This window comes from Odocoileus virginianus, chromosome 18, assembly GCF_023699985.2.
Source record: "Odocoileus virginianus isolate 20LAN1187 ecotype Illinois chromosome 18, Ovbor_1.2, whole genome shotgun sequence".
Taxonomy (NCBI): Eukaryota; Metazoa; Chordata; class Mammalia; order Artiodactyla; family Cervidae; genus Odocoileus; species Odocoileus virginianus.
The window spans coordinates 26,529,783-26,553,571 of NC_069691.1; the positions used below are offsets into that span (position 1 = coordinate 26,529,783).

The 23,789-nt window shown below is 37.1% G+C and overlaps 1 protein-coding gene and 1 long non-coding RNA gene across 39 annotated transcripts in view; both read right to left on the reverse strand.

The window, feature by feature from the left end:
- Positions 1–23,789, reverse strand: part of PTPRD (protein tyrosine phosphatase receptor type D) — a 2,322,816-nt gene that overhangs the window by 1,724,277 nt on the left and 574,750 nt on the right. The gene's annotated exons all lie outside the window — the stretch shown is intronic.
- On the reverse strand, positions 211–5,769 carry LOC139039423 (uncharacterized). The gene is made up of 3 exons (XR_011492688.1): positions 5,676–5,769; positions 3,173–3,269; positions 211–1,542 (listed from the first exon to the last, which is right to left on the reverse strand). It is a non-coding gene; the product is annotated as an uncharacterized lncRNA (long non-coding RNA).

Below are 23,789 nucleotides of genomic sequence, written 5' to 3' on the forward strand. Positions count from 1 at the left end.
ATTTATGGAACGCCTATAATATTTCAGGTATTGTGAAAGTGGGCATTTTTCACACATTTTTGGATTTAATTCTCAAAACAAAATGAAATGGTTATTATCATCCCCATTCTCCCCCACCCCCCGCCACAGGTGTGAAAACTAAAGTTAAGGTCACAGAAAAGAAGATCCAAGCTGTAACACAAATATTTCTCACTCAAGTCTATATTTTTCCCCACTCAAATACCACAAACTTCCTTTGTGCCTTCAAATTTTTTCTTTCTTCCAAATCCATCCATCTACTTATCCTTCCTCTCCCTTTTACCTCACTCCTATTCCTCTAACAAATATATGTAGCTTTTACTATGTACCAATTACTATGTGGGGAAACAAAAATTGTAAATTATGACACTCACCATGAACAGTATACTTTACTTTATATTTTAACAATATTTTATGGATAACGTCTACATAACTATCTAAATTTCACACCAAGGTAAAATGTGCATAATGTGCTTAATGAGTGAAAGTACATAGTATATTAACAAATTTTCTCGTGAGGAAAATAGATAAAACTAACATCATATGACTCTTAAGATGATTATGTAAGCAAAATGTAAAGATATTATATGAAACTTGATTGATTTATGTATGCTTAAGATCAATGATGTGTTAATAAAGAGAGCTGCATCAACTTTCAAATATATAAAAGGACTTAAAAGGTGTTTGACATGTCATGTTTTAACTGTACAAGTGAGAAATCAAGGCAACCCACCATTTTATTTCTGCCATCATCTTTTGTTTAGCCCTTAGTTGTTTGCCTTTCATTTCTCATGGTGATTTTCAGAAGTGAGGGGGAAATCATGAGACATTTGGTCAGATGCTTGAATGTTTCTTGTTGAATATAGTATATTGTAATTAAAGGAGGATATGAATATGGATGTTCTCAAAGAGTGAGTATCCATATGTTTGTGTATATCTATATTTGTATAGATCATTGATTCTATCTAGAAACAACTATCTTTTAAATGAATAGCAATTGAGCAGTGGCAACTTTTCATTTCCTTCTTCTTATTGTGATTACTTTTTAGTATTGTTCATTGAGGTTTTTAGGTATCTCATATCTTTTAGTCTCCATAGGCTGATTTACACATTTTACCATTATATTTTATGAACTGAATAGAATGTTCAGAATACATGGTAGAATGGTGTGTTCTTATTTCTGCCTTCATACTCTCCTTGGACAAATTTCATACAGCTAAAAATAACTTAAATGTGATTAAATCTTTAATAAAGTTTACTAAATTCTGTTTACTAAATTCTGTCCCCAGCCTACTCCATTTGAAACTATTCATGAGAACTATAACAGAAAATCTACAATAGCTATCTCTGGGAGGAAAATATTTGATAGATATATAGTAACCATATAAATGATGTTGTATTTAATAATCTATAGGTAATATCTATAATATATCTATAATCTCTATAACTTGAATAGATATTCATCAGAAGCCAGCAGAGAGATCTCATGTGTCTTCATATTTCTGCTCATGTGAATTTGGAGATCTATAAGATATACAAGAATTGCATATCGATATTTGGAAACTATACCAATAAACTTATACTTGCTTACTTCAAAATATTTGAGGTGTTTATAAATAAAGGTACAATAATTATAGCTAATATTAATGGAATATTTACTAATATCAGACCTTTCACATATACTCTTTCATTTAATTAGTCTTCTTATTTAAGTTCTAAAGAGAGAGGTACTATTTTTACCCCAGTATACAGATGATAAAACTGGGACTTGGAGACTTTAAGTAACATTTCTGAGGCTACAAATCTAGTAAGTGGTGGAGCAGGATTTAAATGCAGGAACTTCTGGGATTGTATCTGATTGTCCAACATCATAGAGTGTGCCATCAATATTAATTGGATGCCACAGCATATATATGTCCTTTGGGAAAGAAACAACTAATGAAGCACAATTACTCTTATGCTGCTGTTTGTGACCTCTGAGAAGTACTTCTTGTGAATATGTCCTGAAGTACACTGTTCAAGAGCACAAGACTGTTCTCCTTAGAGGACAAGACTAGCTCAAGGCTGCAGATGCAGAATGTCAACAAAAATACCTACAGAAAGGAAACCTCTTTTATAAGCTGCTAGAAAAAGAAACTATTGAATAAAGAATTACCTAATTCTTAGTCTTTTTTTCTTAAATACTAAGTCAGTTTGCTTTTTAAACAGAACTATGAGTAACTGCAGTTTCAACACCCATCTTAGCAAAGACTTCCACATCCAGAAGAAAAACCCAGCCTCCTCCCAAGAGTAGTTATGATTCTGTTAAGTCCATAGGAACATAATATTGATCCAAAAACACAGCTCTCTACTGGGAGTCTTTGAAAAGGATTTAATGAGCCATATTCTCCCTCTGTATGGGCAATGTCCTGGGAATAAATTAAGCTCTTTTGCAGGCTGAATTAACTCTTTCAAGTCACGTGAGTATTATCTAGTGCACTGAAGCAGCACCTTACAGTCTGTCTTAAAATTTATAAATTGTTGAACCTTGAAAATTTTGCCTAGGTATTCACTTTGGGATTATTATTTCTGGTTATAAAAATAGGTGAATTTGTATCACATGGAAAATTGTAAGAATAAGCAGAAATATAATATTTATAAAATATAAGGTAATGTAGAAATAAAAAGACTCTAAACAGGAAATCAGGAGAGGAGGTTCCTAGCTCCTTTTCTATCTCCAAATATATTTCCTTGGGGAATCTCTTAAATTTTCTTGAATTTAGTCTCTTTATTTCCTAGATGCTGTGGTTATAAATCAGATCTGGAAGATCAAGAGGACTGTACACTAAATATTAAAAAAAAAAAACCCTGTATATTTACAGTAATATCAAATATTGCCTACAGAAGTGATCAATACTGCGACAATACTATATCAGGCTGGGGTCACTCAGAAATACGGGGGGTATGACACACACTTCCATAGAGGACATGTAATACAGAAAATAGTTACCAAGAGGTTGAAGAGGTGAAAAGCCAACCAAAGAACGGAAATAAAGCAAGGCCTTAGCGACATCATTAGCTATTTTATGTCAGCTCAAGTGAACTCTCAAACAATCACAGTATCTCTTGTGGATTGGACCTCTCAAAGGACAACATTCACAAAAATATATCTTACGTTCCATTTACTCGGAATGAGATGTGGTCTGAGCTTAGGATCTCCATTGACTCCTGGGTAATGGCAAAGATTTGGCAGGAACTTTTAGAAGACAAGACTGTAGGATTGGTAGAAAAAGTATATTAACAATAAACTAACAGAACCTTTTATAAGACACCCTACATGCTAAGTCGCTGCAGTCGTGTCTGACTCTGCCATTCTATCAACTGTAGCCTGCCAGGCTCCTCTGTTCATGGGATTCTCCAGGAGGTCTTCTTGACTCAGGGATCAAACCTGCATCTCCTGTGAAGCACCGTAAGACATCCTAGGAATGATTTGTCTGGTGGCTCAGTGGTAAAGAATCTGCCTGTCCATGCAGTTCAGTTCAGTCGTTCAGTTATGTCCGACTCCCTGTCTATCACCAATTCCTGGAGTTTACTCAAACTCATGTCCATTGAGTTGGTGGCACCATCCAGCCATCTCATTCTCATCTCATCATGCCATCAACCATTTTATCCTGCCCATGTAGGAGATTGGAGTTCAATCCCTGGGTCAGAAAGAACCCCTGGAGAAGGAAATGGCAATTCACTCCATTATTCTTGCCTGGGAAATCCCATGGACAGAGGGCTCTGGAGGGCTACAGTTCATGGGGCACCAAAGAACTGAACACAACTTAGTGACTAAGGGCTTCCCTGATAGCTCAGTTGGTAAAGAATCCTCCTGCAATGCAGGAGACCCCGGTTCGATTCCTGGGTCAGGAAAATCTGCTGGAGAAGGGAGAGGCTACCAACTCCGGTATTCTTGGACTTCCCTTGCGGCTCAGCTGGTAAAGAATGCCCCTGCAATGTGGGAGACCTGGGTTCCATCTGTGGATTGGGAAGATCCCCTGGTGAAGGGAAAGGCTACCCACTCCAGTATTCTGGCCTGGAGAATTCAATAGACTGTATAGTCCATGGGGTTGCAAAGAGTTGGAAACAACTGAGCAACTTTCACTTTCTTGCACTTTAGCAACTAAACATCAACCACAACTGAGAGGTTACCAAAAGACCTCCACTTTAGAAGAGGCCTTTAGTCTTGGCCTCCAGCTATTTCAGTGCTTACCATGGTTAAAAAAGGAGGATCCAGTGAGTACCATGAAATCATTCTGTTTCAGAAGAAACTGGATCTTTCCAGTAGATCTCACTCCCCATAAAACTCATGGAATTGAGGATATTGCTTCTAACTGCAGAGGCAGATTCTGATTAGAATAGATATGCATAGTGATGCCTCCATGTCTGCCCCATTTGACAGTTACTGGTATAGGAACTGCAGCTTAATTCAATCAAAACCTAGCATCTAAAAGAAAGTGAAAATGAAAGTCACTCAGTCGTGTTCGACTTTTTGCTACTCCATGGATTATATAGTCCATGGAATTCTCCAGGCCAGAATACTGGAGTGGGTAGCCTTTCCTTTCTCCAGGGGATCTTCCCAACCCATGGATTGAACCCAGATCTCCCACATTGCAGGTGGATTCTTTACCAGCTGAGCCACAAGGGAAGCCCAGCCATTGTTACTGGCCAAAAAATAGCACATGACAAATTGTTACCAAAATACAAGTCTAGTGCCAGATGCATAGTGAGGCCAAATAATACCAAAGTGTCTGAGTTTGGAACAGAGATGCAAGGAGGTGGGTCTCCATGCCTTAAAAACCCCAAACTCCTCAAAAGCTCCCAGCTAAGCCTTTTCCTATTAAAGATGGGGGAGGGGCGTGGTTAGTTGCACACTTCTTGGTGTCAGAGCCTGTGTTCTTGAGATCAGGTTATAGTTAGGTTGGACTTCCCAGGTGGCGCTAGTGGTAAAGAACCCACCTGCCAATGCAGCTTAGACATAAAACACACTGGTTTCAATTCCTGGGTCTGGAAGATCCCCTGGAGAAGGGAATGGCAATCCACTCCAGTATTCTTTCCTGGAGAATTACATGGACAGAGGAACCTGGCAGGCTACAGTCCATAGCGTCACACACAGTCGGACACAACTGAAGCACCTTTGCACGGCAGTCTATGGTCAAGTAACCATGTTTCTATAAATCTCTATGAAACAAACATTATTCTCTATTCTGATAAGGAAAGGAAAGTTCCCAAGGCTCAGCTCTCCCCCTCCAAGGTCCAAGTCCTGGCTGAAGAGGCAGACCTCAGCTGGAGGCTTTCTTGGGGCCAAGTCCCCGGAACCTGTCGAGCTGTCATTGCTGAGGGAGCCAGGCACCCAGGAAGCAATTGGCTCTCAGGCTCCTCAGGCCGCCCAAATGGTGGGGCTGTTCTCACAGTCGGCTTCCAGGCAGATGGCCGCTGCCATTAGGTTGTGGGGGCAGCGATAGGTTCACCGCTGCCTCAAGGCCTGGGTCCGGCCAGTGGGCAGCCTTGGCAAAGAATCTGGAGCCCTGCAGGGCACAGCTCCAGCCTGTTCCCTGGGCCCCTCTGCTCCCGACTGGCCCGAAGCCGGGTGAGCTGGAGGGCCGCTGGGGAGAAGGCCGGGATCCTCCACTTACCTCACTCTGCGCCTGAGGACCACCATTCTGCTGACTGTTGGTCAAATAGCATCACCAAGGTCACTCCTTAACAGTGGTCGCTTGGGGGAGGGGCCCACTGTGGCACCGCCCAGTGATTGAGCAGGACCATTAATGGCCCTGTGGTAACTGTTGCCTGGTAACTGGGTGGGGTGGGGTAAGGGGAAGCACCAACAGCGTTGTGCTAAGGGCTATGAATGGCTGTGCTCTATTATAAAATCAAGCAACTGGTTTTCCATAATTGAAGTTTTCCCTTCTTCTTGCCTTTCTGAGTACACACACACACAAAGCTGAAACCTTGCTAACATCATTCTGTGAACATGATATAGCTAGCCTAAATTCAAAGCTGATATACCAAAGGAGACAGAAATAAAAGCGTTGTAGGGAAATAGTACCAGAATCTTGATCATAAGATACACAGATTCTACCGGTATTGGTTTTCTAGGGTTGCCGTAGTGAAACCATACGTGGATAGCTAAAAACAATAGAAGCTTATTGTCCCATTGTTCTGGAGGTCAGAACCCAAGTCACACATAGGCAGGCCCACATTGGCTCTGAATATGCTGTCTCAGGCCTCACTTTTAGATTTGCGTAGGTAGCTTCAGGTGTTTCTTGACTTGTAGACAGATGTTTATCTTCTCTTTGTGTCTATTTATGTCTCTGTGTGTTTCCCTCTTTGTCAAAATTTCCCCTTTTTATATGATAAAAGTCATAGTGGATATGAATCCACACTAATAATTTTATTTTAACTTGATTATCTCCATGAAGACCCAATTTCCAAAGATTTGAAATTTGAGGTACTTGGGCTTAGAACTTTAACATTTCTTCTTTGGAAAACAGAATTCAATTCATAGCAGTGCCTTTCCTTTACCTTTGCATTTTCTGTTTTTCAAAGACACCACATGCATTTTATACAAGTCTGGGTTTTGAGTCCCATAATTAACACAGAGTCTATGCCAGAGGTTAACAAAATGGACTTTTGCTAACTCTCATTGAGTGTTCAAATTTCCATCCACAGTAAATCAAAGTTAAAGGTATCCAGTCTTATTAGGAGACTAGGCATTGTTGCAGGTGAAGGGAAATAAAATTTGCCATCCTCAAATATGATGCTTTGGTGTAAGGATTATCTTGAATTATTTTTTAAGAAACAGCATGCACAGGAAAAGTTCTAAAGATAAGTAACAGTTACCCTTTTGTAAGGGCATGTACACTGATAAGGAAAGTTTTCATTTGTAAGAGTTTCCCCTTTTTTATACCAAGAAGAAGAGGATGACTGACTAAATCTCTAGGAATCAGTGGTGAAGGCAAGACTTAATCTGTGTAATAATCATACGTTGGTTTAAAATGTCTTTCCTGATAACCTTCCATAACTGGCTTCCCCAGCCCCCAACACCTTCTTTTATGTTTAGCTGGAGATGGCATTTAAGGTGCTAGCTTGGGCCATTTCAAGGAATTACTCAGTTTTCTTGGATATCCTCCATGTATACAGGAGGTATCCAGGTTATTAAACTTCTGTTTGTTTTTCTCTTGATAGTTTTTCTTTTATCATAGGGGGTCTCTATGATAAAAGAAGAACCTAGAAGAGCAGAGGAAAAAATTATCTTTCCTCCTCAATGTAGGCAACTTCATTTGTCCCTGTTTGTGTCTTCATCTAGGATCAAAAGCTTCTGCAAAGTTACATATTCCATTGCTGTTCTCACACCCAACTCTGGGATGAGGGTGGGGCACCACATGGAGTAACAAAAAAGAAAATATTAACTCAAAGGTACTTTTTCCTATTTTTTTTTTTTTTTTTTGCCACACTGTGTGACATCCAGGATCTTATTTCCTCCACAGGCATTGAACCTATGCCCCTGCAGAAGTGCAGTGTCTTAACCACTGGATTGTCAGGAAAGTCTCCAAAAGCTATTTTAGAAAAATAATACACTCCTAATACACACTCCATAGCAGAGTTGCACTATAATTATGGGACTATGGACTAGACAATGCTATTTAAGAATTAATCCTCATACCAATTAGTCCCTAAATATTTAGAGTTGCATTTGTAAGTTGCAGAATAGCTATAAGAAACTCTAGTACTAGCAGAAGAATAATTCAGGACCTCAAGAAGTATACCTCTGCTCCATGCTAGTGATCAGGATGCAAAGTAAGAATGAGTTCAATATATCTTTCCTTGTGAAAGGGTGCATTTGTTTTGGTTAATGCATAAGATAACTGCATTTTTAAAAAGAGACTTCTCTGGAAATTCAGTACATGGGTATATGTGCAGCACTTAAGAAGACAGGAGTTGTGGAGAAGGAAACGGCAACCCACTCCAGTATTCTTGCCTGGAAAAATCCATGGACAAAGGAGTCTGGCGGGCTGAAGTCCATGGGATTACCTGACTGAGCATCTGTGCACGAGGGTGGAGGGAGATGGGTTGGTAGCAATAAATTGGTAGAACTAAAAATAAAATAAAAAAAAAGAAGACAGGAGTTGGAATGTAATGACCATTCAGTTGTTGGGCTACTCGTCATCTTTCTCTCCTGCAGACAGTAGCCCTGTTCATTCTCTTAAGTGATTCCCATGAAGCTGAACATAGATCTTGATGTCACCTCAGTCATAAAGACTTGACTAAAGGGGTTAGTGTTTGACCAAATACGGACCGATGTGATTCTTCCTTTGGGGAATTTAAAACTTTTCCAGAGACCAAATTTTCTTATGCTGAGTTCTCCAATGGGACATTCAAAAAAGGTACACAGATTTATAATACTGATAATTCCGGCACACTCATAACACTTGTATTTCCCAGACACTGGTTATGTACCTCTTTCTTTAGCTTTGTGAGCTGTTCCAGTATCCACCTCCTTTTGGTTCTAGATATAGTAAGTTTCAGTTGCTTTTCTTTTTTCCTGTTATTTGAAATTAAAGAACTTTGACATAGTACCGAGCACAGTATCTGGTTCTCTGTATCACAGTAGGATGAAGTTCCCTCTTCTGTCTTATAGGACAATTTTAAAGGCAAAAATTAATAAAAATAAAATAGAATAAAACAGAATAAAATTCATTTACTTTGAACAGGTTTGTACTTGCTTAGTTGAATTTAACTGGAGAAGGCAATTGCAACCCACTCCAGTGCTCTTGCCTGGAAAATCCCATGGACGGAGGAGCCTGGTAGGCTGCAGACCATGGGGTCGCTAAGAATCGGACACAACTGAGCGACTTCACTTTCACTTTTCACTTTCATGCATTGGAGAAGGAAATGGCAACCCACTGCAGTGTTCTTGCCGGGAGAATCCCAGGGACAGGGGAGCCTGGTGGGCTGCCGCCTATGGGGTCGCACAGAGTCGGACACGACTGAAGTGACTTAGCAACAGCAGCAGCAGCTGAATTTAGCACAATTCTTGAAGTGAATGAGAGCCAAGGAGTAGAGGTAACTCCTCTAGCCTCATTTATCTTGCATATGTATTGTTATGAGGCAGTAAGTTCAAATTTAAGGTTATTTTAGGGCCAGCTGAGTCTCATGAGAGCCAGACTGGAATAGGGAATTGGATTAGAAGTGTTCTTCACACACTTATGTTCAGCCGCCTGCCCACATTTACAATTTCCATGTTGAAGAATGTTCATGGGGCTTCTGCTCAAGGAACTGCATACAAACCTCCAGTACATTTGACAGAAACACTCCTTGTGCTCCTGGAGACACAGTTACAACTGCACCCAGTTTTTGGGCTGTTCCATCATAACAGGGCAGCCACTAGTGCTAACCATACCTTAAAATAATTTGCAAAGTCACTTAGGGTGCAGTTTGTTTCTTGGATGACTTCTTAATTGATAACCTCTTACTAGATAACTCCCTTAACTGATAAAAGTTCAAGAGAAAAAAGCTTTATTCATCAAAGTATGGACTCACTTTGCATTAGAGTTTAGGTGCTTAGTATTTAGGGCTTCTTTGATAGCTCAGTTGGTAAAGAATCCCCCGAGCAATGTGGGAGACCTGGCTTCAATTCCTGGGTTGGGAAGATCCCCTGGAGAAAGGAAAGGCTACCCACTCCAGTATTCTGGCCTGGAGAATTCCATGGACTGTATAGTATTTAACCAGATTATACCTTTGTCTTTTCTTCTCTATTTCTTTACTAAAATTTTAGTTATGTATATAAAATTGGATAAATAAATTGCTGTTTCTCAAATTATGTATAATTTATAAGTATTCTAAACATAAAATACACCTTATCTGTTACAACACTCTAGGAGAGTAGTTTAGAAATTAAAAAAAAACCCACTAAACTTCACTTGTGGATATTTTTAAAGATTATAGATAATATAAAAATTGCTTTAGAAAATTCACATAAAGGCAAGCATCACTTCTAGATAGTTTTAGGATAACAGAGGTAAAAATCTTAATTTCAAAATACCATTACATTCACATTAGTGCATAAATATTTTTACTCCTTATAATATTAGTGTTGAGTATCAACCAGTTAAAGATGACTCAGGTTTCAAGTCTCAATTTTATATTTTCTTTATAATGTTGAACTGAAGATTTATTGGTTAAAAAAATAAAAGAAGGAGGTCACAGGAGGAAAGAAAGGATAAAGGGAAAAGAAACCTCGTTTCTAACACTGAGATTGACTCTAAGACATTGTCCCATCCACAAATTCTCTTTGCCTAAAATGATGTAATGTCTTCTCCACAGTTCTAGTGCCATTACTGAGTTTCTATTTGAATTAAATACAGATCAGCTTATGTCTATAAAATTATATAAATCCTTACCAAAATTTAATGCATAATTTCAAGTGTTCAGTTTGTCCACTAGAGTGCACCATTGTTATCTCATGACTAACAGAAATGTGTTGATGAATTTTTTTTAATGTACATAAAAGAGAAATAGTTTTAAAGAACAAACTGCACTTTCTTAATTGCCACCAACCTCTCAATAAATGACAAATTGCATGCAAATCAGATTTAATTTACCGTATGTTTTATAGGTTCACAATAGCCTTTTTAAAAAGCCACCTCCAAGTATTTGAAAATTCTGCTTGTATTTTTCCTATTATCAGCATACCAATGACAAGGCTTACTTTTACTCTTTTTCTTTTTTTATGGACTGTGAGAACATAAAAAGGAAAACAACAGCCACAACTAGGTCAGGTATATGATGTTCACCCATGGGTATCAGGCTTTCCTTTTGATTTAAATGGGAAAAAAGATGTTTGCTCATTTAAATTACTCTCCTTTGCGACCCTCCAGTCTGACAACGAAAATGAATATTGAATTCTATAGCCACAATAGGGAAGGATAATGCATATCCTGCAACAGGAAAGGGAAAAGAAGAAAAATAGATAACTTGTCCCAGTGAGCAAATGAATCATAAAAATTAGAATGGAAAGAACTTATTATGCAATGAAGACTACAGCTCAGGGAAAACACAATTCCACTTATGTTTATTTCAGATTACACTGCTTAGCATTTATACTCTTCCTCCAACAATAGCTCTGTCTTCCCCTTTCTAACATCACACACTTCCCATAATTGTCTGTAGTAGCTTTTTTCCTCGGCCCAAATGAGATTGCTCTGAAGGCTAAATTCACACGCTAGAGTAATTAACTACATAATTGGTCTAGAGTGAATCTTATATTGTCTTCCAAGATACCTTCCTATCCCCCATCACATCATTTAATAGAAGCTGCCACTATTCCTAATGCCTAAATCAGGAGATTTAAGAGGCTGATTTATCCAGCCATAGGGTGAAAAAAAAATGAAAGGACTAGAAACATTCTTTTCACATAGGGAGCTGAAAATAGTTTAGGGCTGCAGATTAGGTTTTAGAATGAGTATCTTTCTGTTAGATAAAATAAATGTTTCAGGGAATTGTAATCATCATCTTGGTGACTACGTTTTATACCAGTGCTTCTGACAGTACAGCTTCTGGGCCAAAGAGGCATCAATATCACCTGCACTTGCCAGAAATGCAAATCATCAGGCCCCACCCAGGAATACTGATTCAGAAATTCTAAAAATGAGTCCCAGTGATCTTAGTCTTAACAAGCCCTCCAGGGGATTGTAAAGCACACCAGAATTTGGAACCACTGACTTATAGTGCTAAAATAGTTTTTGGGAAAAAAAAAGGTAAAATGAGGACTCATATCATATAAGTTTAAATAATCATGTTATTTACTTAACTCATTGAGAGGTAAAATGTTATAATCAGTTCAAAAAAGAATTCAAATAGCTACACATACCTAAGAAATAACAAATGATAAAATAAATATACAGAAGATGTATGAGCACTCTATCCACTGGTCAATAATCAACTGTATTCCCCCACCAGGCACAATCCATTTGCTCTTCTATGTATCATTTTTATTATTTTTGGTTTCTTACTGCCAGTTTTCTATATCAGGTTATAAATTAGCCACAATCACTTAGGGAAAGTTACCCTACTCAAGATGGTATTTTTTCCTTTTTCTCATTTCAAAGTCTTTATATGTATGTGTGTGTGTGTGTGTGTGTGTGTGTGTGTATATATATACATATATATATAAAAATATAAATATATACATATATATAAATATAAATATATACCCCCTGACATTTAGTCCACTTAAGCTCTCTTAAAGTTAAGTATGGTTAAACACATTTAATCTTGGGATTTCTGAGTCAGCTCATTTCAAAATGCCTATTTTTCTGCCTCAAATCCTAGCCACAAATCTGTTTTCAATCTACCTCATTTAATAAGTTAATTCTTAGAGAATATGGAATGAAAACAATGAAATAATGTATCTTTTTTGTAGGCAGCATTTAAACATTATATTTTCTTAAGAATGACTATGTTAAGAAAAAAGTGTGCAAATAGTGCATGCATGCTAAGTCGCTTTAGTCGTGTCCAATACTTTGCAAACCTGTGGACTAAAACCTGCCAGGCTCCTCTACCTATTGGGTTCATCAGGTAGGAATACTCGAGTGGGTTGTCATTTTCTCCTCCAGGGGATATCCCCAACCCAGGGATCTGTCTCCTGCATTGACAGGCAGGCTCTTTACTGTGCCACCTGTAATTCCAAGGAGTATCTTGAAATTTTAGTGTAGGAACTAAATGAATATGACTGGCAGGCTTTCTGAAGGGCAGATAAAGTCTGCTAAATGAACAGCAGGAATATACCATGCAAAAACAGTTGTAACAAAGTGAGTGCCCTAGTATATTGTTGTACATAATAAGGTCAAGGTCTAAAAAGAAGAATTGTGTAAATTCAACAAATATCAATTGTTCCACTTCTGTCAAAGTTTTTCAACCAATTCATACTGACAAAAGCACTCAAGTTATAAAACTGAACTTGTCAATAGCAGAAAAAAATACATATCATCATTTCTCTTAAGAAATGTATTCCATTTAATAGTCACCAATACCAAACTGGGTTTAATTGTCTTCAAAGCATCTACTGAAGAGGAAGGACTAGTATAGTACAGTAGCATTGGAAGCAGAGTTTGCCACTCAAAAGTATGTCTCTGGCATAAGGATTATTTCAGGCTGGTTATTTTTAAGAGACATCCAAGGATAACTTTGAAAATCAAGCAGAAGTTATCCTTTTGTAAGGGGTATTTACAATTAAAAGAGAAGTCTCCTTCTCTCTACCATGAAGTGGAGGAAGACATTCTCTAGAAGCTCTTACCAGTGGAGAAGACAAAACTAAAATATCTAAAATCTGTAAAACGAAACAAGAAAAAGGCAAAACAAAAACTTAAAGTTCCATAACAACCTTACCCTTTTTTTACTGTGCTTTGCCCGGAAACCTCCCGCAGAAGCTCCTCTATCCCATAACATTTTCTGTTGTCTCCAGCTGGAGATAATGGCTAAGGTGGTAGCTTGGACCTCTCAGAAGTTAGTTTTCCTGGGTATCTCCCATGTATACAGAAGGAATATGTATCATTAAACTTCTGCTTGTTTTTCTCCTGTTAATATTTTATTATAGAAAGTTTCAGCCAAGAATCCAGAAGAGTAGAGGGACAATTACTTTTCTTCCTGAATAGTAAGTAGCAAAAAAAAAAAAAAAAAAAAAAAGCAGGAACTTGGGGGATTTAGATCCAAATCTAGATCTTTCACTAACCAGTTGAGTGAACTTTGACAAATATTTTGGTGTCCTTCAGTCTTAGTTCTCATGTCTTTGAATTGGCAGAATACTGCATACTTAAAAAAAAGATTAATTCTAACGTCAAACAAGTGTATGTCATGTGCACGTGTTGGAGAGGAAAAGTTTAGTTTTCCTACTACTCTACTATGTTCTGTAGCTAAGGTCCTATAAACTGAGTTAGTTAACAAGAGAAATACATACACATTTGTTTAATAGACATTTTTATGACACTGGCGCCTTCATAAGGAAATGAAGACCTAAAGAAACAGTTTGACCTTAACTCTTTTATATTAGGCTTAGTGAAGAATGGAAAGTCATAGAAAAAATGTGATAGGATAAAAGAGTAGGAGCTAAGGATGGTAAACCGGCAGAAACTGAGCAAAGCCTGTTCATTTGGATTCCTACTGGCCTACCTCTATCTTCAGAGATAAAGATTCTCCTTTCCTCCAGGTTACAGGGAGCCCATCTCTCACAAGCGGTTCCCATGGCCTGCTTCAAGGGCAAAGCGGGAGGCCACAGTCTTCCTTCACCTGCCATTTCTGACATTCCTTTAGTTAAAAATATTTCATATGCCAAGGTGCTTCCAAATCCCATCACACTCGATTATAAATATATAACACTTGACAAATTGTGGTCTGATAGGAGTGGAAGAAAAATAAAAATGGAGTCAGTGTCGCTAAGAGAGCTCTCTAAACTGGAACCAGGAACCCCTGAGGAACTTTGGCTTATTCACAGAATCTGACCTCTTGACCACTTATTGTGTCCTAACAAAGACACCTAGAATATCTGCCAGAAACTCAAGGTACATATTGGACCACTACCCAAAAATAACATGTAATTCCTTAAGCACAAATACTTCCTGATTTGAATCAGAGTGAATCACATTCTCACCTGGCAACTTTAACAACCTTGAAGCTAGCTTTTGCTTTTAGCAACCCCTGACTCTTTCTCCTCCCTGCAACACTCTTTAAGTTTTACCCTTTGTGTCTTCAGAATTGCAATTCTTAAGAATCCAAACAAACTCATGTCTCATTTGCAATCTTCTTTTCGTTGTGTGTGTCAACAAAGTGCCATAATTTTCAGATATTGAATCTGATGTGTGAAGGTGGATGGAAACTAATCTATATTTCTTGCAATCTAGCCATGCCATCTAGTTGAGAGAAAATCAGACTGCCAATAATATCTATCACAGGCAGCAGTACTTCAAAAACTCAGAATCTCTACCTTCCATTGAATCGTCCTCAACTTGAAAAGTTCAAAAAGATCCAGCATTAGCCAGTCTTACAATTAAAACATGCTTTCTGTTAATAGCAATGATAATAAAAACACACCACATCTATCCCTAAAACTTCATAAGGTTTCTGGATATTTCTCTGGGGATGTTTTTCAGCTTGCAGTGAATGTCCTTCCTCTACTTTTCACTTAGTAAGATCTTTTTCAGGCTTCAATGTATATCTTAAAAGACATTACTTTTTTGAAGTTTTCTTTGTCTGCTGCTCATCTTTATCAGAATTAGTCCTCTCTTTTTGTTTCTGTTAAAAATTCCTTATATTTCAAGTGGTTTTTATTTAAATCTGCCTTGTAGAACAGTGAACTGTTTAAATATTTATTGCTGACTATTGTGAGCCTTCCAGGAGGCAGGATCACACTGTATTAACTTATCACTTCTGTGCCCAGCAGCATACTTGAACCATAATTAACTGTAAAATAAATTCTTGCTGAATTTGAATATTAGATAGTCCAAAGCCCAGCTGACTTCCGAAATGAACTGGAACTGTGATTATAGCATATAATGTATGTGTGTGTGTGTGTGTGTGTGTGTGTACATGTATACCTTCATATATGACCTTCCTGTTCTCTCTTGTCTCTTAAGAGGGGATGCAATGTATTTATCTTTTATATCTGTACATTTTTTCCCCAGCGAGTTCAAATTCACTTTAGTCATAGGGTTGTGGTTAATGATAATAATAAAAAAATATACAGTCATCAGGAATTCTATAAGCCTGACTCCAAGCAGCTCAGAATAGGTATGGTTGCATTATTCCCTAGAACATCCTCTGTCTTATAAGAAATGAGCTTCAAATACATTAAGCATTTAGTTCACAAAAAAACAGGAGACAAAAAGCTTGATCTGCTTTTTCATGGTCTAGACCAATGTCTTACATATTAAAACAGAATGCTAAAACTGAAATTATAGCTTCACAATTACTTAGAGTTTATGTAGTCAATAGCTGACTTGAATCGTAACATTTAATTAAGAACCAGAGAAATCCAATTAGGTATAAAATGATGTTCCTAAATATATACAATAATGTGCTGTCCCTAGAATGCTGCAGTGTCTCTGTAAATTTTCAAATGAATTCCTCTGCCTATATTCTGCGATGACTTGGATTTTTGCTTTGCAGGGATCCAGAAAATCATTATTTCCAGTTTGCACATATTTATTGCCTGAGAACACAACTCTAATCCAAGGTAACTGGTGCAGAGTTGCATAGCATTAGTCAATAGACCCATGGCTGCTTTCTGTCCTTGGCCACCAGCCCTATAAAAGTTTGATCTTTGACAAAAAAACCTAAAATACCATGCAGCTTTATCACGGTCAGATGACTTTACTTTTCATGCTTGAAGCAAGAACTCCATTAGGGTTTTTTCTTTTTTCTTTCCCTAAGAGAAGGCCTATGCTGTTTGCTTGCACCACTAGACCATTTGATTTTTGTTGTAGTACTCTAGGATTTTCACCACAAATAAAATCAAATTTTTGGTCTGATACATTTGAGTTGCCCAGGGCCTGAGAGGAAACAGTCTTTTAAAGAATTTACAGATTATTGTGCTCAAGGCAAGTCTCAAATATCTACCAAGGAAGGACCAAAGGGCACAGGTAGGAGGATTTCAAAATCCAATCAAGGTACAAAGCAATGAATAAGGAGGTGATTTTCCCTGAAATTTTGGGGAAGAAAGTATTTGTCAGTGATTAAGAGATTAAGGGCAATCCATCAAGACCAATTCCATGTGGGTAGTTGGGAAGACTGGTCTCTATTTCAGATTAATTTGTTATTTATTAGCAGTCTTTTGAAGTAATTGGTATCACAAAACAAATGAAACAAATGCAATATTTCCACGAGGCATTATTTTGGAGATTCCACACATGTAACAACATTTTCTTCAAAATTATTTAAGTTTCCTGATGCTAACATCTCCTAGCAAAATGTCACTTCCCTTGGAATATAAATTGAAATAGTAGTTCCCAGTATATGAATGGTCTAAATAACTATTGGTCTTTATGCCAATTCTGGAAGATACTTTTCCTTTTGAACACCAGCCAACAATTTGGGTACAACTCTGTTTTGTTTTGTTTTGTTTTAAATTGAAGTAGACCTGATTTACAATGTTGTGTCAATCTCCGCTGTATAGAAAAGTGTCTCAGGTATACGTGTACACACATCATTTTTTATAATTGTTTTCCATTATGGGATTGATAGATTCTAACTATTACATTCAGAATGGGTAAACAAAAAAGTCTTAATGTATAACAAAGGGGACTATACTCAATATCCTGGATACAAGTCAGAAAAAGTGACAACACAGCAAATCTTGTTAACCAGTATAACCTCACATTTCAGAACCTAAACCTCTGTCTTGGGAAAATGTTTCTCTCTTTGCATATAAAGAAGACACAGCAAATTTAACACTCATTTCAATGGCTTTCTGGTCCACAATCATGTTTCTATATCTCATTTTCTTTTGAGGAGAGACCCTTTAACCATTTCATTAATCAAAATCATTCATTATATTTTGATTACCGGGTTTCAAAAAATATGCATGTAATCACCTATAAGACTCACTTTGATTTGCTTGATATTTAATAGCTCTTTTCATGGAATAAACTGAAAATGCAGGTGTTTAAAAGCTGTTATTTTCCACAGGAAATCATACCGCCTTGGGAGGACTTCCCACTTGGTGGCTTGCTCTGTATGGCATTAGCATGCACTGCAGTTTCCTTTAAACTCCTTCAGTGCAATCTGCCTGAAGGCCCAAAAGGCCATCAGCTTTCTCTATGTCTGTGACATTCAGGGCAGTTGCATTTCTTGGCACTTTCACTAAGCAAAGCCAAGTTTTCATTGCTCTGCTGTTGTGTGTGTGTGTTTGCTTTTGGAGTACTGCTTGTTTCACCACTACTGTGTTTACTGCCTCGTATATTCTTGATGATTTCATAGTGTTTGTACTGTCTTATGTTCCTCGAGTCTCTGAATATTGGTATAAAAAGCTTCTTATGGAAATCTCACTCCTCATCTAAAACTCTCACTTTGATACAAGAGTTGGGTCTTCATCCTGGAAAAAACAAAACAAAAAGATAGCTCAGGCCTCATAGATTTGGAGAATATATTTGGAGAGTATATTCCTCTCCAAACAGGAAAAAGAAACTTGGTTGTTTGACAGTGCTTATGAGGACACGGTTGGTGGCACTATTCTCTCCAAGCAAGTATTGAATGGATGCCCCAGGATAAAATTAGGACTGCAGAGCTTGGCGCTGTGAATCATATGAAACAAAATAACCAAAACCCTATGCTTCCAACGAGTTTATAAATCCACAGATCCTTTGGAGGAGAGCAGTACCATTTGCCTCCTGTTACTTCAATTTGGCAAAAGTAGCTCTCTCTTAGCTGGATTGTGTATTCTGTTGTATTGTGTGGTAACAGTAAATAGCTAGAATTATAATAGTGCCTGTTCCTAAAGAGCCTAATGGATTTTGTCATTTTTATCCATTTTTTAAAATCTTTTCTTCAACTTAATACGTTTTCCACAGAGCACTAACGTGATTTTAACTTTACTCTTGTGGAAACGTGTCACAAAAGGAAGAGCAGTGTGGTTTCTAATAATGCTGATAATAAAACCTAAAATTGACTGTCTTTATTTGTCAACACTTACATAGATGATCGTTAATCCTAAAGCTTTGCAAGGAGGTTATTAGCTGCTTACACTTAAGAGGGAATGTGAATTCAGAGAGGATAAATAATTTGGCCAAAGTCACTCAACTGTCTAAAGGCAGAGCAAGAATTCAAACCAAAGTCCATTTTATTCCAAAGAATGTATTTTTTCTACCCATATCCCACCTCCTACCCTAATGTGCTAATAAAACTATCTAACTATCTCTCTAGATGAAAAGTCCTGATTGTATATAACATTTGCTTATTTCCCTGCTGCAAACACCCCCACCAAGACTAGTTCTAAGCTATTTAGCATGGAGTTGGGAAGAGATGTTATTGATTGGCTCTTGGGATTTTGTATCAGCTGACTCCAGCACAAATTGGATCTGAGTTTGAACTGCGTCCTTTCACATTTCAGATATAGTCTTGGGTCCCTTTGCTGTAGGTCTTCCAGCCCTGGTAATCAGGAATGAATTCAACTGGTCCACTAAAATTAGTAACATGTTTTATGAACACTAAGAATTTCAGAGCTGGTTCTGCTTTATAAGAAAGATAATCAAATATAGGAGAAAGCACATTAGACAAGAACTGAGGATACCTGATACTCAGATTAAGTTCTAAACCTGCCACTTAGTTGATTGAATGTGGGGAAGGTAATAGAAAGCAACTGTCTTTCTAAGCCTTGGTTTTAGCATCATGGAAAGGGAAATAGTAAGCCCTATCTTAGTTGCCTTCAAGGTGAGTAACATGAAAGATAATCCATTTTAAGTGTTTTACAAATAATGTGATAAAGGTATAGAGTATAATTTATATCAATGCTTTTCTTTATTCCTTTGAGTTAGTCTGCCACACACCTCATTTCTTTTCACATATCAACTATTTCATCTACATAAAAATTATAGCATATCAGAAACAATACAAATTCTACAGAACCAAAGAATAAAATAGAAGTGAATGTTTGCAAGACAAATACCTTCACTTTTATCAGTTTCTCAAGTCAATCCTTGAAAAATAATGCAATCAAACAAGCTGTTAATGCACATTCTAACATTGTGCTTATTAAGTCTACTACGCTGGAACATGCATTTCTATAACCAAGTTGGAGTAGGAGAGAAGTGTACTAACAATGGAAATAGCATGAAATACCAGGAAGAATGAACATAAGATATTCTCCCCCCTTTTGATTTGTGCTTTTCTTTAACATACATGCTGTTCTTGTATTTTTGGTTCCTTTAAATATATCCAGCTTATCCATAAGGAAGGCGAAAGTGAAATCAAAGGCATTCTATGCCTTTATAGTCTGCCCTCAGACTTCTTTCAAGTTAGATTTATTTCTACTTTTCAATCAGTTTGTTTATTAGTATAATCTTTACTCATCAGCAAAGTTGGTGTTTGTCTGTGTGTTTGTGTGTGCGTTCATTTTGTTTTGGCTGACAGTTCCCATTCAGTCATTTGGATTTGGCAGCTTGGTTCTGTTCTATTTACCCCAAGTTTAGACCCTTCATCTTTTTATAAACTGGTTTTCATTGCCTAGCCCTATGCACACTGGACAACTTTTACCTATCTGTCCGAGAAGGGAGACAAGATATCTGTCCTGAACTTCTGAACATGGGCAGGCTGGACTTGGTAATTCAATGGGAAGAACCCCAGACAATGAGAAAGGAACAAGGTCAGTGAGGGTTGTTACCAACAGAGTGTGAGCAAGACATTCCCTCTCTGATACTCAAGTGCAATTCTAAGGTTGTGAACACGTGCAAAAATCATGCCATGAATATTAGCCCCTTCCTGGATTCTGATGCTATATTATGCCAGACTCCCTAGTGAAGTTGGATTTTCTCCTCCACACGAACTCCAAGCTCCCTGACTACAGTTAGTTGTGATGAACTCTAGTGGATGCTTCCAGGATTTCTCTTGAGAGAATGTTTTCCCCTCTCTCACAAAACCAGGAGCAGTTACCACACTTAGACTGTGGAAGTCTGGCAAGTGTTTTTAGGTGTCTGGCTTAGCACTCAAACTAATCATCCACTGGGACTTCACTATTGACCCCATAACAGAAGATCTCAATTACCTAATTCATTTTTAAATTGTGATATGTCCAAAGAGATAATGACTCCTGTTCATTGTTTCAGGGGAATAATAAGAGAACAGTATAATAAAAAATCAGAAAACATACACCATGAAAATTATGGCATCTCTTGTGAAATAAACAAGCTGAGATGTTTCTTTACCTTGTTGACTTAAACTTTTCTCCTATTTTTGAAAAATAATGTCCACTAAATTATGTGTTATTACAGGAAGGAATCCTGTATATTTAGTGCTCAGCACACATATTAAAAATACCTCATATATAACAGACACACAGTATAACGAGATCTCTAGCATATTGTATTAGTTGACTAGGACAGCTATAACAAAATACCCCAGACTTGGTGCGTGCATATGCTTAGTGTCAACCTGCCAACCTCCATGGGGGTTCTCCAGGTAAGAATACTGGAGTGGGTTGCCATGCCCTCCTCCAGGGGATCTTCCCAACCTAGGGATTGAACCTAGGTCTCCTGCATTGCAGGCAGTTTTTATTTTTACCATCTGAGCCGCCAGGGAAGCCTGGCACACACCTTTTTAAAGGCCTCACTCTGATGATAGCTACACTGGGTGTTACGGTTAACATATGAATTTGGGGGGAACACAATTCAGTCCATGATGGGAACTTTCTCAAAATATGTTTTAAAGCTACTTAGATTATTGTTCAAATTCAGACTCCTGGATGGAAATCCAGACATACTGAAGGAAAATTTCCAGTGTCAACCTTGGGAATATGAAGTATTAACAAAAAAAAAGTTATTATTTTGCTCAATAAAAATAGAAGTTGCTATTACAGGAGTAATATACAGGCCAGTTGAGTCCAGAGCAGAGCTTGTACATTTATCCTTCTGGCTCACACATCATACTGACTATCATTCCATCTCTTCATTCAACAGTTTTCTCCATTGTATCATTTTTGTCTCAATGCAGTTTTAATGTGCTTCTATTCCCTCATTGCTGAATACATTATTTGCTTACACTGTGATTCAAACAAATAAAAAGGTCAAAGAAAGAAATATAACTTTAAAAATTTTTATGTGTACTTCTCATTTAATAAAATTAAAGACTGCAATTTATTTGAGTTGGATTCAGTATCTCTGTAGTATTATAGATAAAATCTAGTATAATAGTGCAGATATGTATGAAAGATTTTCAATTTTTTACATAAGAAATTCTGTGACAGAAATAACAAGAACAATTTAAAAAGACACATGTATTAACAACATTATCTTTGTCTCAGAAAAAAAAAAAAGACAATCAGTTACAGAGACCATGAAATCACACTGCTACATACTTGCTTGATTACTTTTTCATTAATAACAGAAGTAGTTCAGAAAAGAAAAAATAAAAATACTTAGGATGTTTTCAAACAAATTATGAGGACAGTTGCTATGTCCAAGTTTCTTGTTGAAATTAAATTTTTAGTTACTATGTAGTAAATTCTTACTACTTATGAGGTTTTGTGTTGTTCACTGCCATATATGATACTGTCATTGATTTTTAAGCCGAACTAACAGGCAAGGATTGTAATTACTCTTATTTTGTGGCTTAGGAAACAAAGTCGAGAATCTATTTTAAAAAAAAATCCTGGAACTAATGAGTGAGCCATAGGATATAAGATCAATATGCAAAAATATGGTGCTTCCCTACAAACGAGCAATAAACAACTGGAATGTCAAATGTCAAATGTTAAAAAAAAAAGATTATTTACAATAGCACAAAACACAAAATACATAGCCATAAATACAACAAAAGCTGTATAGAATACGTACATGGAAAATTACAAACTTGATGAAATAAACCAAATAAAATTTAAATAACTAAAGAGACTTTTCCACATTTATGGATTGGAAGACTCAATATTGCCAAAATGTCAATTATCATAAATCATCTGTAGACAATATATATTTAGGTGGTCATAGGATACTAGAAAGGAGTACAGACTGACAAAAGAATCTGCCTTACAAATTATGAAACACGATTGTTGGAGGGAGTGACATTTAGCACCCAAATTTTGGTTTCAAATGTCATTCTCCAGTAAAAGGAACCAGGACTGCTTAGAGAAATTACTAATTATAAGACTGAGCAAGGAAATTTAAAAGATGATCTAAGAGCATCCTTTAGTGCCAGAGAGGAAGAAAATATTCAAAAAGATCCACAATGATGGGAATATATCAAAGGGACACAGAAGCCAACTGAAAAAATCTTTCACAGCTGACATAATCTGAGCCACAAAATAAATATCCATGTATTCACACTGATATGAGTAAATGATTAAATAAATAAATAAAGGAAAAGAGATAAATTATTCATGCAGAAGAAAGTCAAGAAATTTGCTCATATATTCCACTCTTGAGGTAATAGAAGATAGATTTCCACTCATTAAGTTGGGGTGATACATCCTTACAGAGAGTACAGTAGAAAATGGGAAAATGAAATGATTTTAGAGTGGAAAAATTTGACAAACACTACTTCAGCCAGATGATGAAGATTAACACCAACAGTTATAACTGATATTGATAGAACGTGCTCTTGCTATGAGGTGATAAAAATGGTGCTTTACTTTCTCCCCAGTCTCATGAAGCTAGTCTAACACGAGAAAAGCATTAGACAAATACCAACTGAGGGACCTTTAACAAGACATGTGACTAGTATTCCTCAAACCTGTAAAGGTCATCAAAAATAAAGTCTGACGAAGGGTTACAGCTAAGAGAGCCTATGTGTGTGTTAAATCACTTCAGTCATGTCCAACTTTTTGCGACCCTTTGGACCATAGCCCACCAGGCTCCTCTGTCCATGAGATTCTCCAGGAAATAACACTGGGTGGGTCACCTGTAAAGTTATGCACTTTAGCTAATTAAAAAGAAAAAAACACATAACACACATAAAAAAGAACCTCAAGGCACCAAGTATTCATGTGATTTGATAAAAACCTCCAAGCTGGAAAATGGCAACACACTGCCTGGATATCAATTCCTCTGATTTTG